An 18,210-nucleotide genomic window follows, 5' to 3' on the forward strand; every position below is an offset into this window, starting at 1 on the left:
AGGAGTACGGGGGAAACAGTGTGGGGCAACGGACAGGGGGACACATTGATGGTGGTATGGGAAGAGATTTGGGAGACAACAGACAACATGGCTGTGGTCAGGGACTGGATGTGGGTACCGAGGTTGTCCATAGATTGGACAAGGTCTGCTCGCATTGTGGGTATCTCAAGACACACTTGTAGCAAGATGCGAGCGGACATGTCTGGTTGACCCTCGGCCATCCAACTCAAGTCCCCTGTCACAGCCACGGGAGGAACAACACCGGGAGGGGTCTGGGAGGGACAGGAGGGATGTGTTCGGCTTGGCGGCTACGAGGAGGGGGACAGGTTTCAGGGGATCGAGCTGGAGCCCTTACTAGGTCCCTAGTGCTCATGCTCCTCCAGCTGAGCATAGAGGGTCGGCCAAGCTGCTCGCAGGACCCTCCTGTACAGTGGGGAGAGGCGAGGACGATGCACATGGTGCTGGGAAGACAGGCCAGGCAGCTCCGTAGCCTTGTGACGGGCCCATCGCTTTATGTCTTCCCAGCGCTTGCGGCACGCCCTAGCACTCCTGGTGGACACTCCCACTGTACTGCAGCGCTCGCCGATGTTGGCCCATAGCCTGGTGTAATGTTTCCAAATAAAGTTCAGATGAGGTAAATTGTAGAAGTATTTATTAGTAATAAATACAGCAAACCATCTAGTAAAAGAGCCAGGGCCAACTGACTCACAATAGAATATGAGACATGTAGAACCCTGGCCAATGGTTCCACAAGTCACCATTGACCAGGATGCCACACATCCCCTTTCGTCAACACATATTTACAATACACATTGTTATAAAAAGAAATAAATATTATATTATTATGTTTGGATCATAAACATAAGTTGGTAACTAAACCAAGCACAGAAACCATATATATATTTTTTTACAAATATCAGAATGAATATAAAACAAATGTAATCCTAGAGAACGTGTATTCACAAAACAAGAATACAAACTTTAATTGAATGATTATGTCATGACATAATCTTTACTCCAAGCTGGTTTGAATTTCAAACTTGAAGTAGCTGAATTCCATGAATTTTTAAAGCTTTGTTGTTTAAGCGTGGTATTGGATGGACCAGACAGTGCGTCCAATTTAGACAATAAACACATAGGCACTTTAACAAGATTGCTCATGCTCCACACATTTCCATCAGTTAGTTCTACAACTTGATGTCCAACTCTAACTATTTTTACGGGTAAAGAAAATTTAGACTCTCCAGCCTTTACTAACCTACCCTTCTTTGCACGAACCCACTCACCAATTTTAAATTGAGACAGGATTTTCACTATTCTGAGATGGAATTTGACTTTCATTGGATGGCCACCTACACATGTCACTAGAACATCTAACCACTTTGGATTGATCAACTTTGTTCCTCATCTCTAACATTCATGACTGATTTAAGTCACAAACAGCCTTTCTTGCTCTCATTTTCTCAAATAGAGACAAATCACCTACTACTCTGGGAGTAACCCTATAATTCCACACTAAATCTTTGAGAATCTGAGAACAATTCTTGCCATTGGATAATGCCAATTGTACACCCTCTTTCAGAACTCTTATCCACCTTTCAACAATTCCATTACTTTGTGGATAATATACTGATGTTCTAATATGAGAAATACCATGCTTAATCAGATAATCTTCCATATGAGTGGATGTTAGCTGTGTACCATTGTCGGTAACCAAACACTTGGGAAACCCTTCCTTATTAAACACTTCATTTAATTGTGTGAGAATCAATATGATGGACTAACTTAATTTCTGGCCACTGAGAAAATTGATCAATAAGGACAATCACAAACATCAGACTCTTGGACAAACAAATCGGACCAGCTATGTCAAGAGAAACTCTTTCCCAAACACCTACTGGTCTAGATACAGGAGCTTCATCATACTTAACAACTTTTTGTGACTTATCGCTCATAGCACATTCCATACATGATCTAACTTTTGACTCGATAAACCTGTCAATAGCTGGCCACCAAAATTCTGATCTTAATCTGTTATTCATGCTAGACATCCCAGGATGTCCTACGTGTGCCAAACACAATACCTGTTCACGCAAATCGTTGGGTACCACTAATTGTACACCACGAAATAACATATCATCGATAACTGACAATTCATTGGCCACATACAAATAAGCCAATAGTTCTTTATCTAAATCTTTTTTTAATGGCCATTGGGTAGAAATATATTTGATGACTTCTTGAATTTCCTCATCAGTTGCACAAGCATTTTTCCATTCGTCTTTTTTGATACACCCATTGGATACCATACAAACAGATATGACTTTTTCAGTATTTTCATCAGGAATAAATGAGTAATTATCTTCCTTGACGGGCAAACGGGATAAACAGTCTGCTAAAACATTCTTGACCCCTGGAATGTACTCTACGTTAAAATTTAAATCTTGCAATTTGTACTGCCATCTGGCAATCCTTGGTGTAGCTTTTTCACAACCCTTTGTAGTAAACAATTCCACTAATGGACTATGATCTGTTCTAACTTTAAATACGGTGCCGTATACATATTTCCGGAAATACTCTATCTCCCATCAGCATGCCAGTGTTTCCTTTTCAAGTGTTGAATATTTAACTTCAAGTGAGTGGGGTTGCGAGGTGCACTCCTTTTTACGTTTTAGACTTCTGGATATAATTATATCGTACTTTTGCGAGGGTGTGCTGGGAGGGGAGGAGCGGCCAATCTCCACAATTAGAAAATGAATGAATACTAGTGACTGTAGTCATTAGACCCTTTCCGCACTACCTTTGGCAGAGATCCATCTGCCTTTATAATCTTGATTAAGAAACGTTGCTTAAGATTTTCAAATAGTTTATTAGTGTTGATGTTTTCGATATTTTTCCAAGATTAATGCGTTTGCATATATAAAAAACGATGCTTGTTCATGCTTTTTTGCTCAAACATTAAGTTCACTGATTTGATAAATTGAGCTAGGTCACAAAATAAAGAAAAAAGTTATCCTGTCCCAATGCATTTCGGGATGCTATCCCTTCGTCAGGGGCACTGAAAAACATAATATGGTAAACATGTTTAGCCTGCGACCGTCAGCACACTGAGTGATTAGCTGATTAATTAACAAACTTAGATTCAAGATAAACAAAAACTGGTCGAACATTGACATTCTAGGGGAAAACATGAAGTTGACTCTGTTGAACATACTCATACATCAGAATTAAACATTGTTATACATGATTTTAAATAATAACGTTCCATCATTGCCCAAAGTACGATAAGTAACCTAACACTTGTTTAGGATGGTTGGAATCTAAGGTGATGAGCAGATCCCTTTGTTGTGGCCATCCTAATAGACAAGAACCTTCTTTGGCAACATACACATTAGCTGAAGTGGTAATGCCAACCAGTTTTATATCAGAAGGCAATAATTCAATATTGGGAAATTTCTTAAGATAATTATCACCAATTAAAGTGTGACGAGCACCAGAATCGGCCATCAGTTTTACGTCTATACCATCCTCGTCGCCAGTGTAATGTTTCCAAATAAAGTTCAGATGAGGTAAATTGTAGAAGTATTTATTAGTAATAAATACAGCAAACCATCTAGTAAAAGAGCCAGGGCCAACTGACTCAAAATAGAATATGAGACATGTAGAACCCCGACCAATGGTTCCACAAGTCACCATTGGCCAGGATGCCACACATGGCCCGGGCTGCAGTGCTCAGCTGGTGCTCAGGGTTCCCATATAGCTGAGGAAATTTCTCCAGCACCCCCTCCACCAAGATGTCCAATTTCCTTTCTGAGAAAGGGGGTGCTCTCTCCTTATACTCCTCAGCCATTTTGGGGAAATACGTTTTATGAGAGCAGCAGGATGCCTGAGGATCTGATCAGTGATAGAGGATGACTCAGAATGAACACAAAATGGCTGCCAACTACTTTCTGTGATGTATTTCCCGTCTCCCACTTCCAGAATAACGTTGTCTGCATGAAATTATGTGTTACAGTTTATTTTCCGATATTGCGGCCCAAAAACGTAGTTTCTGGTTTCGGAGCATCATTTACGTGCACGCGCATTACGCAGCGAAACCAAATGTATGTTTTTGGACCGTAACTTCCGAAAATGACACACATTATATCATAAAGGAGATGTTACACAGGAAGTGGGAGACAGGAAATACATCACAGGAAGTATTTGGCAGCCATTTTGTATTTATCCTGATCCATCCACAATCAGTAATCAAATCCACTGCCATCCTGCTGTTGTGCTGTGGAAAAAAGTGAAATGACAGTGCAGGTGTGAATAATGAATATGTAACAAAAGGGGGGACAGACCATTTCATGACATTTCTGCATAGACAGGGGGGGGCTGACACAACATCAAACCCCAGTTTCATTTTCTGCTACTTTGCATAATGGGACATGTAGTCCATATTGAGTGCTCATTATCAGAGTTGTGTGATGTGTTACGTAACATTGGTGTGGAGCAGTGTGGATATGTCACAGACACATGGTGGCAGATTTACGAGCCCTGTATGCCACATTTGCACCACAGTTGCGTCACTTTTGTGACGCAGCGGCAGCGCAAAGCCACCGCCATGCTGTGGGGTATTTTGAACGTGACGCATGTGGGAAATGTGTCACGTTGTAAAGCCCTGCGGCACGGTTGGGCGTTCCTGCGCAGGGTGGGCGTTCCAGCACAGGAACGCTTCGCTAAAGTGGCAGAGTGAAATCTACAAGATTTCACTCAGTCACTTTAATGGCCATCTGCGTCAGACCCTGTGCCTACTTGTAGCAGGCATAAGGATTGACGCGGCATGTTAGGCATCGGGTCACCGCTAGCCTTGCTGGAGCTGTGTTGCGCTTGCGACGCAACTCCAGCAGTGCCTCACCTTTATGGCAGCAGATGCGTCACGCTTCTGTCTATACTTGCCCAATGGCCCGCCGCATTGTAATGCGGCTGCTCCATGATGGTGCAAGGGGTGTCTGCCGTGACGCACAATAACTGGGGCATCCCTGCTGATATGCAGGGATGCACCAGTTATTGTAAATCTGCGCCATGGTGCCTGATTCTCCCATGACATCATCACTCTCATTCTGGGCCCATCATTTGTGGGGGAGTCGAATCAGTTGAGGTCACAGGTCTGAGTATGCAAGGGTTATGACCTTTTGTGATTTGGTGACCCATCCTCATGAGGTCCAGGTATGTCTCTCAGGACATGTATAGTGAATAGTTGTTTTTAGGGTTGTCCACTACACTGATCGCTGACATGGGCACATTACCTGAGGCACACTCCACCTTTTGACTACTGCCAGCGGCTGTGATTTGCATGTAGTTAGTGTGGCTTGCAAAGTCGTCTCAGGGTGGGATTTATTGACACTGTTGTGTCTATCCAAGTTTCATCATTGACAACAGACAGCAAACCACATGTTGTCCGTGACACTACAGGTTGCTCACGTGAAATTCGTGGCAACGAGCTGATCACAGACTTGCATGCCCTGACGTCGGTCATGTGCAATGGCCCGGTTTCCCAGATTCAGAGCTAGCTGAGGTTCCAGAGGCATGTGTAAGCCATGCGTTAAAGCAATGTTGTGCAAAACACAACAGGCTAATATGATCTTGCACATGACTTCTGGGGAGACCAGAAGCACACCCCCTGTACGGTCGAGACATCTGAATCGCGACTTCAACAGACCAAAAGCCGTGTGCGTGGAGCAGAGAGGCAGAGCAGGCTGTGAGCGGCAGCGAGGTGAGCGCTGAGAAAACAACGCCGCAGCTGGGGAAGCCGCCGGGAAGCTGCGCTGGAGAGCTGGAGAGCTGCAGAGTTGTGAGTCGGGACCGGATTGGTCCCCCGCTTGGCACCCTGCTTGGTCCCCCACTCCTGAGGCTAATTACCGGACCCTGTCAGGTCACCCCTGCGCCACAAAAACACTGCCTAATGCGGTCGGAGCTTTGAACACTTGCCAAGCGCAATAGAAGCCACAAGACACTTTTCAGCGCGGTGGGAGCCACAATACTTTTGGGTAGGAGGAGTTTTGTTACGAGCTGCGAGCTGTGAGCTGCGAGAGGAGAGGAGCGGAGTAACAGTCGTGGTTGAGGGAGGCTGCGCGGCGCTGTGTGGTGTGTGAGGAGCCTGCAAGCAGCCGCACCCCAGCCCGCATTCCTCCCAATTAAACTAAACGGAGCAAAAAACTAAGGCACACCAAAACTGAGCTTAAAGAACTGAGCCGGAAAGTCGAAAGCCACTGCCACTGCCGCGGTCGAGGTAGAGCCTTCGGTGGGAGTCTGGAGCCAGAGTCTGTGCCTGAACCTGCGCAGAAAACTCAGAAAACCGTGCCCGAGGTTGGGGGCCCCCGCCGGGCTTGAACCGAAGCCTGAGCCATACTCGTACCCGTGTTGAAAACTGTTCCTGAGGTCATAGAGGTCAGAGGTCAGAGGCAGAAGGGAAAGTCATCACAAGGCTGCAGGGCGGCGGCGGCGGGGGTAACAGACTGTTGTAGACTGTGGTGAAGCTGTTGTGAAGCTTCAGTTAAAGGCAAGGAAAGGCACATGAGCGAGCGAAGTGAAGTGAGGAGCCGCATTTGTTATAGGTGCACCTGCACCCCCAGGTGCAAGTGGTGTAAGCTGGGCGGAGGCTCTGTGGTGAAAGCGTGTGGTGTAACCGGGGTAAACGCGGCTGGAGCAGTTTACACATTGTCATACTGCCATATTGACTCACTCACTTGACCAGGCTTGCTATAGTGACACTGAAGCAATCTTTTCTTTTAAAAAAAAAAAAAAAGAAGTAAGCCTTGTCTGTTTCGGTGACGAAGGAAAAATACGACTGAATCAGTTGGGAGTATCTGACGAGAAGGAGCTGCTGAAAATAGTATTCTGCGCTTTTTCTCAAGATACCCGCGAGCATTGTAGGAGGTGTGGTTTCTAAGGTGGGGAAAGATCAGGAAAGAAGTAGGAATAGCCAACCGCCCGACGTCACTCGAAAGCCCTATTGTTCGAGTATATTTTAGCTGCCTAATATAGGAGCAAGCTCATGATGAGATGTGGTCGCCAACGTGGAGCTGTGCCGAAATAAAAAAAACGCCAGAGGTCTGACGCAAAGTCAGATGAAAAAAATGCCGGGGCCGCACTATCAAGAGATTGCTTAACTGAGTCAGCCGTGTTGGGGTCGCCCCCTTTATCTCCTTTGCCCTCTATCACCCCCGGGAAGACGCCGAAACTATTTAATTTGGACGCTCAACCGTCGATAAAGAGCTTCTTCTTTAAGTACCATCTTAGTCATACTCAATGGCAAAATAGTACTTTAACTAAAAAGGGCAATTCTAGTGTGGGCTGTCGAACATCATCATTTTCTTCTCCATCGACATCTTTGTGTTTGGATAGTGCTCATCTTTGTGAAAATGCCGAGTTTAAATTGGACTCGGCAGTAGCAACCTCCTGTGATGAGACTGACTTCACAGATAAGATTATAACCATTGGTCACTCCCCTGCACTGAAAGATCCTAAATCTATTTCGGATCAATTGGAGGTGTATGATGTGATCAGCTCTAAGAAAAAGGAAAAAGCGAAGTCCTCAAAGCCGGTTAAAGACACTCAGGAGTTAGCTTTTAACCCGTCGGAAAAATTACTGGTGCATCCTGGAAGTCTGCAGACGAAAGCACAAATCCATAGGCAAAATAGGATGGAACAGCCGACTGGGCTATTTCTGGAGGATGACTTACAAAGCTCTGTAATTGAAGAGTTGGATAAAAAATTATTGGACAGAGTAAATGTCGTAGGTTCAGTAATTGATATCTCTTCAGGTTCAAATCAAAATGTGAGTGATGTGGCTATAATGTCCGAATGTAATATGGTTAAATCGATCAATAATGGTGGTGGGGATGAATTAGTGATAAGTCCAGTGGCCAACCCTTTCCAGTCGGGGACGAACATCCTAGTAATATGGACCAATCTAGTATACTATTGGAGAATAGTTTTTGTATTAATAAGTCAGTTTTAATCCCAGGTATAGCTAGTAGGTGTAATAACCTTAAGGCTAATATTGATGAGCATTGTAAATCTTTTAACCCCGCAGATTCATCACTCTTAACAAAATTTGACGGAAACTTCCAGGCAAAAACAGATACCTCAGAAAATAATGTGAGCTACCGTGAGCGCGGAGTTTGGGACTGTTTGCTTAATACTATGGATTCTATCACAAATGCCCTTAACTTCCACTCAGATAAATTAGATATTCAGGTGGACATTTTAAATACTTTAGCAACACATGTTGTAGGAATTGACACAAAGCTCTTGCAGCTAACTAAACTGATCTCCAAAGTCCAAGCGGATAAAGGAAATCAGTTAATATCTTGCACCTGTGCAGAACTGATTGATAAAATTTCTGATTTGCCATCAATAGTCAGATCTATGGTCCACGAAGTAAAACTATTATCAGGTAGGAAGGTTGGGGGTAGCGATATGTTAACAATCACTGGTACCGTAGTAAAAAAAAAAACAGACCTAAAACTTTCTCCTCCAAGGATCGCTAGTAATAAAAATATGGTGTCCCGAACAGTAGTAGGTAACACTGGTTCACCTTTAGAGTCTCCCAATGCCTCCAACTCTAAGAAAAACAAGGAGTTAAATGAGAGTAGTTCAACAGTAAGTGCGGGTTCAGTAGTAACGGCAGTTCTTGAAGTTTTATCAAAAAGGGCTAGGAAAAGGTTAAGAAAGGCTCATAATAAGTTAGCCCAAGTTACAAAAATACCCACTGGGGTAGTAAGTAAGGGCGGCTCATTAACCACGAACGCTGATCCCGTGACCCTTTTTCCAATTTTTAGACCCTCGATTATCCCACAAGGTACTAATAGGGTCAAACAACTTATTAAAATTGGGAGCGAAGGATCAAAAGTAGAGGCTAAATTAAACATGGGGACGATTACCCAGACAATATCAATCTGTGAGAATCTATAAGGACAACCTAAGTTTGTTCAAGATGGATACTCCGCTCAGGGTATTGAAAACTCTACTAATTTGAATGAGATTACTTTAACCCAAGAAGCAGCTGGGCCCAAAGTTAACATACAAAGCGATCCAAAGGTCAAGGGGTCAGTTTTGTCTAGAGACGATGGTGTCGTTTTAAAAGGAATTCAATATATGCCAATTGATATAACTGCAAACCCCTCCAAAGCGCATAATAAACAAACTAGCCAGAAAGTACTGTCTTCTGTACAAGATCAGACTCCGCCAAATGGAAAATTAGTAAGTCCCATTCTAATACAACCTAATAAGAACAAACAGGTCGAGTGTCCCTGTCAATTAAAGCCAGAACAGATTAAACAACAAAATCTGCCTGTTAGTGAATGCTGAGAATAGGGCCTTCTCCGAGTCAGAGCCAAAGAGTAATATGGTATCTAGCAATAAGAAGGTTGAAAACCGTAAAGTGGTCTTTTGCCCCCAATATCGTACTCGTGGTCCACATGATATTTTGAATAGGGGGAATATTTTGAAACTTCTAAAAGCAACGCAGGATCTTAAGGATATAGTAACTGACGACCTGGATTTGGTAGAGTTTAAGCTAGATGGTGAGAATAGGGAGATAACCATTACGACGTGGCTAAAAGATGACATTGTAATGAAAATATTAGAGAATTCTAAGAATTTTGAAAGTTGGGGGATTAAAGTATGGGTATTTCAAGGTCAGCTATATCCGACCCCCTTAATACCTATAGTGAAGGAGGAGGGTCCAAAACTGATGGAGGTTAATCAATTTAGAGTATTGAAGGGTGCCTCAGGTCCATCATCAGCCTTAGGCAGGTTAGGTGGCATTAAAATTAAAAGCTGCCAGCCGGGATTATGGGTATGTGAAGAATTAAAAGGGGTCCCCAAGGAGGCTGACGATTGGAGCTGGCTTCCGTCTAGTTTATCAAGAAAAAACTTAGGGGTCGATTAGGATCGCGGACGGACTCAAGACCCCAGAGTAGGAGGGAACGTCCTCATGGGCTGCGGCGTTCCCTCCGTGCAGATTAGGATGTGACCGCCAGGGTGGCGGTCACATCCTCTATCTTTAACATTGCGGCGGGTGCAGCTTCAAGCTGCAACCGCCGCAATGTTAAAAAGGCATGCACCGCATTTGTGTGCACAAAGCAGCAGGCACCGCGCGGTGCCTGCTGCTTTGTTCACGCAAATGCAGGGGGGTACCATAGGTACCCCCCATGTGCACCCCCCACCACCCCTTCTCCCAGGGGGCCCGCAACGGGCCCCCGAAGTGAAGGTCTGTATGCTTTTCCACGGCGGAAAAGCCGCCGCGGAAAAGCATACATTTTACACCATCATAATATGGCTGGCGGTGTCTGATAGACACCGCCAGCCATGTTATAGCTTTTCCGCCGCAGTCGGAAGGCGACCACGGCGGAAAAGCTGCGGACTGAATGCAAGACCCACCAGCCATCCTAATTTGGCGGTGGGTCTTTCCAGGCTCCGCGGCGGTTTTCCCGCATCCTCCGTGCCGGCGGTGGCTTCCGCCAGCCCGGAGGATGCGGGAAATCCGCAATCATAATAGGCCCCTTAGTAAAGTCTGATTGATGTTGGGGCTCATTGCATAAAAGTAAAGTAAAGTCCACATTTGTAAAGCGCACAATCACCCGTAAGGGTCTCTTGGCGCTGGGGGGCCGTCGGGAAGATTAAGCGAGCTATTGCCCAGAGTCACATGGTGCTGGGCTGACCTGCCGCCTGAGCCGGGGATCGAACCGTGGTCCCCAGATTCCAGCGTCAGTCGCCCTGGCCGCGGCGCCACACCTCTTCCACCAATGCTTAAATTCTGCTCCTGGAATTCAAATGGCCTTAATACACTTATAGAATATGCAAACGTTGTAGGTTTTTTAAAATCGTTTGATATATTCATTTTGCAAGAAACATGGAATTTGGTTAGTACACCACTGATCGGTTACTACGAATATTTGAATGCGGCAAGTAAGAATGCAGCATTAGGCCGACCAAGCGGTGGACTTTCAATAGATGTTTCTTTAAGTCTTAAGGTTGAACATTACGTGATAGATCTTCATGTAAAATGGATCCAGTGCATTAAATTAGTAGCTGGTCAATCATTGATTATTTTAAAAGTTTATTTAAGTTCGAAAAAAAAAGGTTCGAGCAACTCCCAGTTATGGGAAATTGTGAAAGTGCTATATTACGAACATAGGGAGGCACAGATGATCATTTCTGGTGATTTTAACACTCATCTTTTTATCATATAAAAAGCGGGAACATTATTCAGATTTATTAGCCCAATGGTCCAATTGTGAATTTACAAAATACAACTTAAAAATTTTGTATGATAGAGAGCATTTACCAACATTTAATAAAACAGATTGTCCATCTATAATTGACTATACAATACTGTCAGATAAGCTCTCAGAAGCAGTCCAAAGTTACGAGGTGGTTCAAAGGATCGAGAGTGACCATAATCCACAAGTTATGACGATTAGTCTATCCTTCGAGTATCTATCAGAAACTAGAATATTAAGCACATCCCCTAAAGAGGTTAATATGGAGTGAGAAAACAGAGAAAGACATTATTGATTTTCTCTCGCTATTAATTTTTGATGTAAGGGCAGCCTACTCTGAAGGAACAGCAATGGTTTCTCTTTGGCCCACCTTATGTGACTCTTTATTGAATAAATTCCCTAATAGGAAACCATCTAGGGGGGCAATTTTGAACCCAGGTTGGTATTCCCACCGCTTACTATACTTGAAACGCTCCCTTAATAAAACTATAAGAGGTTTGTATAGAAAAGCAAAAGGGTCATCCTACTTTTTAATGTCAACTAAAACCAGACACTTAAAGAGGGGTTACAAAAAAAAAATTTGGAGGCTTAAACAATTGTATTATGAAGAGACCTGGGCCAAACTTCATTATGCATGTAAATCTAAAGATCCGCGTCTGTTTTGGGACATTATTAACAATTTAGAAAATGGAAATTTTAGAAACACAAGTGCCAATATAGATGAATTAAGTTGGATACATTTTTTTAATATGAAAATACCTCCCCTAAGCAATCCGACCGAGGAGGTTGAACGTTTTAACCACAAAAGTAATAGGGACCCAGTAGAGAGGTATGTCCCTTTTAGTAACGGCTGTTTATCAGACTCTATTGATACTGAATTATGGTCGGTGGAGAAAGTTAAAAAAGTTTTATTTAAATTTAGATCAAATGGAGCACCTGGCCCTAATGGGATTCCTAATGCCATTTTTAAAGCTAAATTTAAGCATTGGCCAGAGTTTTTGACGTCCCTTTTTAATGACCTACTTAAGTCAGGTTGTATCCCGGAGTCATGGAAGGGTAGTATTATTCGGCCGATTTATAAAAATGGGCCTCAGGACAACCCCGCAAATTACAGACTAATTACCCTCACAGACGTAGATGAGAAAATATTTGCAAGTTGTCTATTAGAGGAGTAGGAGATATGGGCAGAAAGAGAAGAATTGATCCCAATTTTCCAAACAGGTTTTAGGAAGGGAGAATCAACTCTTACTAATTTGATTTTATTGTCATTATTGGGAGAAAGAGCACAATGTAGGAAACAAAAGTTGTACATTTGTTTTATCGACTTAAAAGCCGCATTTGATTCTGTACCCAGAAATATGCTTGGTCTAAGTTAATAAATTGGGGTATATCGGAAACTCTGTTAAAAATGATTAAATTATTGTACTCCAATACCTGGGTACAGGTCAAAATTGGCGACAGAAGACACACTACCCGCCGCCTTAAAACAAATGTCGGCTTAAAACAAGGCTGCGTGCTCGCTCCCTGTCTTTTTAACTTATTTATGTCTGATCTCCCTACCCATTTTAAGGATGTAAATTCACATTCCCCTGCTTTAATGGGTAAAGAAATAAAATACCTACAGTATGCTGACGATACTATTTTACTTAGGCAAACCCTGATAGGATTAAAAAGACTAATAACTTCATTTAATTTATATGTGACTCAAAATGGTTTAACAATTAATACAAAAAAAGCAAAAATAATGTTAATAGGGAAAGGCGAACTAGGGGTAAAATATTTGAATATCAATGGGTTGTCTATTAACTGTGTAAAAGCCTATACATATTTGGGAATTACATTTGATAAGAAACTGTCATTTAGACACAACTTTGATAACCTAGAGGCTAAAGGTACCTCACTTGCTTTCGCTTTCCGAAAAATGAGAGATAAGTTACTATGTCCCAATTATGACCACCTGCTTAAAGTTATGAAAGCAAAACTCATTCCCTCTCAGGGCTATGGGTCTATAATTTTTAAGGGTAGAGATGTGAAAGTGTTGGAGGACATAGTTGCAAGGACATACAAATCAGTTTTTAGGATTCCCAGACACATCTCACGTGCCAATTTAAGATTGGAATTGGGCTTAAGGAATCAGATACTTGTTCGCCGAGCAACATTTTTAAAAACATTATTGGCATTATCCCGAGCCGATGAGGGCTCGTTGGCCAATATGTGCTGGTGCGAGATTAAGAAAGGCGATTATTCCAGAAGTTGGCAGGAATATTTAGTAGGGTGTCGCCAAACTTTTAAATGCCCAAATTTGGAAGATGAAACAATGAGTAAAATGATTTATAAACAATTCATAAATTCAACTGTGGCTTTGTTATCAGAAGTTTGGGATAAGGATGAGATAAGGAAGAAAGCTCACTTCTGGACTATTGCCAATACTTTTGAGAAAATAATGGCCCAACCATACTTACTTTTTCATCAAAAACCTTTAATTAAAAAGAAATGTATGTTATTAAGGTTTGGAATATATCCAACCAAAGAAGGAACCCACAAATGGGAGTCCAAATGGGCGACAAATAATTGTAGGCTATGCGGCCTGCACGATGAAACCCTTTTGCATATTATAACATTATGGCCAAAAATGTTGCAGGAGCGGAAAATAGGTTCTAACTCCCATTTCTTTAAAAATAGGTTTTAAAGAAATGGGAGTTAGTACCTGTAGATCGGCACTAATACTTTGTTTAAGTGGTGTCAACGTTCATGTCAAACATCAATTTGTCCAATTCATTTTTAGAGTGGAAAAGAAACTATGTAAGGTCGATACGTAAAGCAAATGTTAATATTGATACGACTGGGAAAGAAGGAAGCCGCTGTATTTAGGGAGTTGATGGATTATTCTAAGGGCACTTTTAAAATTTTTATATATGTTGTTTTTAGAGTATTTTCTTAATAATGTCCCGCTTACTTTGCTTATGTTTTTTTGACGAAGGGTGTAGGTGCTCTCTATCCCGGAAAGATTGGCACCTACTGCAGATGGTTTTAAACAAATTTAAAAAGCTGCTAGCACATTGCACTTTAGTTTCTGCTATTGTCTTGTAGTTAGTATGAACCATCGTAGGATTTTTTAATACAATAGTTAAAGACAGTATGTAAACAGTTTTATTGTGTCTTTTTGTAATTGTCATATGTTATTGATCATTTGTTGCTAGCACATTGCTTTTTAGTTTTTACCTTGTATCATATCGAATTTTTTGTGATAGTGTTCTTTAATGAGGCTGTTTATTGCCATTAAATATCTGTTGCTAGCCCAATTGCACTTAAAGCACTGGTCACTTTGATGATGATCACACAAGTCACTTTAGCTTTGTTAATGCAATACGATTGTTATAGATTTTTTATTTTTCTTTTTTTTAAGGTTCTTCAGTGTATATATATATTTTTTTCATGGTTAATTGACATCGAATATTGCTGCTAGCATTTTTCACTTTAGCTTTTGCCTTATGAGCAAATCGCATTTTAATTCTGAGAAGGTTGACTCACCAAATGTATGAAAATATTAGCAGTACGATAATCCCTGACTGGAAAATTTTGATCAATGGTAACAATTTCTACTTATGCACTGTATCCTTATATGTTCAACTAGTAACTGTGTTTGACCTGTATTTTCTTTTTGTTGTTGTAATGGTTTTACTTAATCAACAAATAAAATGTACCTACCTACGTATCAGACCAACAGTGCGCTCTATGATGGCTCGAGTCCGTATGTGTGCCCTATTGTACCTACGCTGAGGTATAGTGTTTGCACGCCTGTAAGGGGTGAGGAGATGTGGGGAGAGTGCATACCCAGCGTCACCTGAGGAAGGAAGAAAGGGCAGTTGTTAACATTTCCCTCTTTGACTTGCACAGATCATGATCTATACGTTTGTACATGCAGTGTCTGTTGGGCCATGATTCTTATTGTACAATGGTTAATATTGGGGGGGGCATTCAGACATTTCAATGACACATATCACTCATTTTTAGTGCTTGGTACTTACCTAGTAGCCACATGTTGCCAACTTCTCCAGCAGCCATTCGCCGGGCAAGAGGTGACATGCGGAATATGAAGCTTTCATGGGTACTGCCTGGGAACACTGTATGAACATTGATGAACCTCCCACTGGCATCACAGACAGCTTGCACATTGATGGAATACCATATGTGTCTGTTGCAGAAGATGTGTGCAATGTGACGGGGTGGCTGAAGGGCCACATGGGTGCAATCAATTGCACCCAGCACACATGGGAATTGTGCAAGGAGATAAAAATCTATTGCTGCCCTTTGTCTCATGGCCAGTGTATGTGGCATTTGTATGTGGTTGGGGGCTCAAGCAGTGATGCATCTCAGTACCTGATGCAGGCACCGCAACTGACTTGCCTGGGAAATGCCCACGTGGTCACTGGACACCCTTTGGAAGGACCCAGTGGCAAAGAAGTGGAGAGCAGAAAGGATCTTGAGATATGCTGGTATTTCATGTGAGCAGCAGGTCACAGAGTCAAGTTCCTGCTCCCACTCACATACCATATCCAAGATGACTTATGGAGGGAAACAGTACCTGGCCCTTACATCCTGGCAGGACATTTCAAATAGGTTGATCCTCTGTCTGAAGATCCTCTCTGCTCGCCTCCTCCTCCTCAAGTGGTTTTGCCGCATGGCAAGGGGCAGTGCTACAAACACATTCAGTGACATCCTGAAAGGGTTTGTTTGTGTCTGCTCTGCATTCATACATGCTGCATGGCTGGGATTGGCTGCAGTGTGTCAGCTGATCCATGGTGGGGGGTGGTAGGCACTTGGACAGGTGTTTACCCTTGTCCAACTACCAAAAATGTGTATCTTCCGGCCCGGAATCGTATTTTCCGGCCCGGAATCGTAAATTACGGCACAATGCCGTAAATTGCGGGCCGTAATCGTAAATTCCGCCGCAGAGCCGTAAATTCCAGCCCGGTGGCAGAAATTACGGCCCGGGTGCAGATGTAAAATTAGTAGTCGTAAATCTATTCTGTGAATACCGAAAGTAGTAAGTTCATTCTGTGAATTCCAGAAGTAGTAAGTGCATTCTGTGAATACCAAATGGTAGTAAGTGTAGGAGTTAGTCTTAAATTCATTCTGTGAATCGGGCCCTATGTTTTTAATTTTGATTTGAACACACAACTATGCTATAAGTTGTTTAACTTTATTTTAATATTCATTTCAAAATTACTAAATATATAAATATACAATCATGTTTAAGAATAGACGCTTAAATAAAGCGTGTCACATTTATCCTGTGTATAATGATAGGCAGTGATGTTTGAAACTGTCTTTTGCACTGTTTTTAATTAGGATTACAGCAGATACCCTAATAAATGTTTTTCTCTGTTGTAAATCCTTTTTAACCTGCACTCACGCGTTTGCACTGCACTTAACATTCCCACAAATTCTCCTTGAGGACCACTTCTATAGGGCCCATTAGACCTAGATTTTGTTCTTTCTTATGTTTGTTTCAGATGACCCTTTTAAGACATAAACCACTAATTACTCCTCTATGATCAAGAGGATAAGTGGATGGAAGGATGGATACCCAGATGATGAGATTGATCATTGTGGTGATTCATGGGAATCTAATCATTCATAAGGGTCTCTTCACTTTATAATTCTGTCTTTTGGCACTTTTCTTAATATAGGCGGCTAGTCATCTTGTTCCACTGGTAGATAGCTGATACACCAGACCCCTGGGTTTCTTGTTTGTCTTTGATTATAGTTATTCAGGGCTTAATCTGTGGTAGACCTATAATATGCCTAGGACCCTACATCACCTTTTGTTATTGTTATTATCAGTAATTGACAAATCTCTTTATTTAAAAATATACATTTAAATATTATTGCTTAATAATTTGTAACGTTTTATGTTTAAAATGCAAAGCATTTTAAAAATTTTAAATAAATGAATATAATAATATACTATGTACATGACATAAAGCTAATTACTAACCCTAATTGTTTAAACCATAACAAATAAACCTATTATCCTAATTACATAAAATGCATAAGTAATCTATTTTGTATATACATATTTTATTTTAAATCATGCAATGGTTCCATTCTAACACCAAAACACATACCTACTAACATTAAACAAATTAAATATTTTCAGTCCAAACACAAGCTAACTAAATCATTTCATTTTGGGTTTGGTATATAATTATTGTAACTCCAAGCCCTGACCCTTTAGGAAAATTATGTGATTTTATGGAGTTCAAATTTCCTCTTGTCACTCCAAACCCAACCAACATTACGGAAAGAGTTTTGTTTTATTTAATTGTAGATTTAGGGCCTGATTATGATTTCGGTCAGAGTTACATCCGAACCACATCCTTGCGATTTCAGAATCGACCAACCTTGAGTCAGTGGTCCGATACCGCAATTACAATGCAACTGCACATGGTGCGGTTACAGACTCCCATTCCCTATGGGAGCTTGTGCAGTGGTCAGAAACAGGCCGCAGCACAAGCTCCCATGAAGAAATGGGAGTTACTGTAAATCCTTCCACGGTGTGGCAGATACCTCAAGGTGTTTGCCACACGGTGTAGGGATTTGGCTCCCAACTGTAGGTCATAGAGAGAAGAGGACCCTGCTAAGGGCCCCCATGGTAATTTTCCAACAGGCTTTCCATGTCAGAAAGTTCAACATGGAAAGCCTGTCAGAATCCTGACGGCAGAAACGCAGTCCGTTAGGGATTATATGGCGGCTCCGACTGGCTGACTGGCTCAAAGAGCCTGCCGGAAGCCAAATGGATTGGCCAACCGGTTTGGACTGGAACTGCTGTCATTTTGATATGGTAGTTGGACTTGAAACCAAGAATGTTGGTCGGTAAGCCTAGACAAGTTATCGGAGGCTTACCAACCGACATCTTAATCAGGCCCTATAT

Source organism: Lissotriton helveticus, chromosome 6 (assembly GCF_964261635.1).
Source record: "Lissotriton helveticus chromosome 6, aLisHel1.1, whole genome shotgun sequence".
NCBI classification, from domain to species: domain Eukaryota; kingdom Metazoa; phylum Chordata; class Amphibia; order Caudata; family Salamandridae; genus Lissotriton; species Lissotriton helveticus.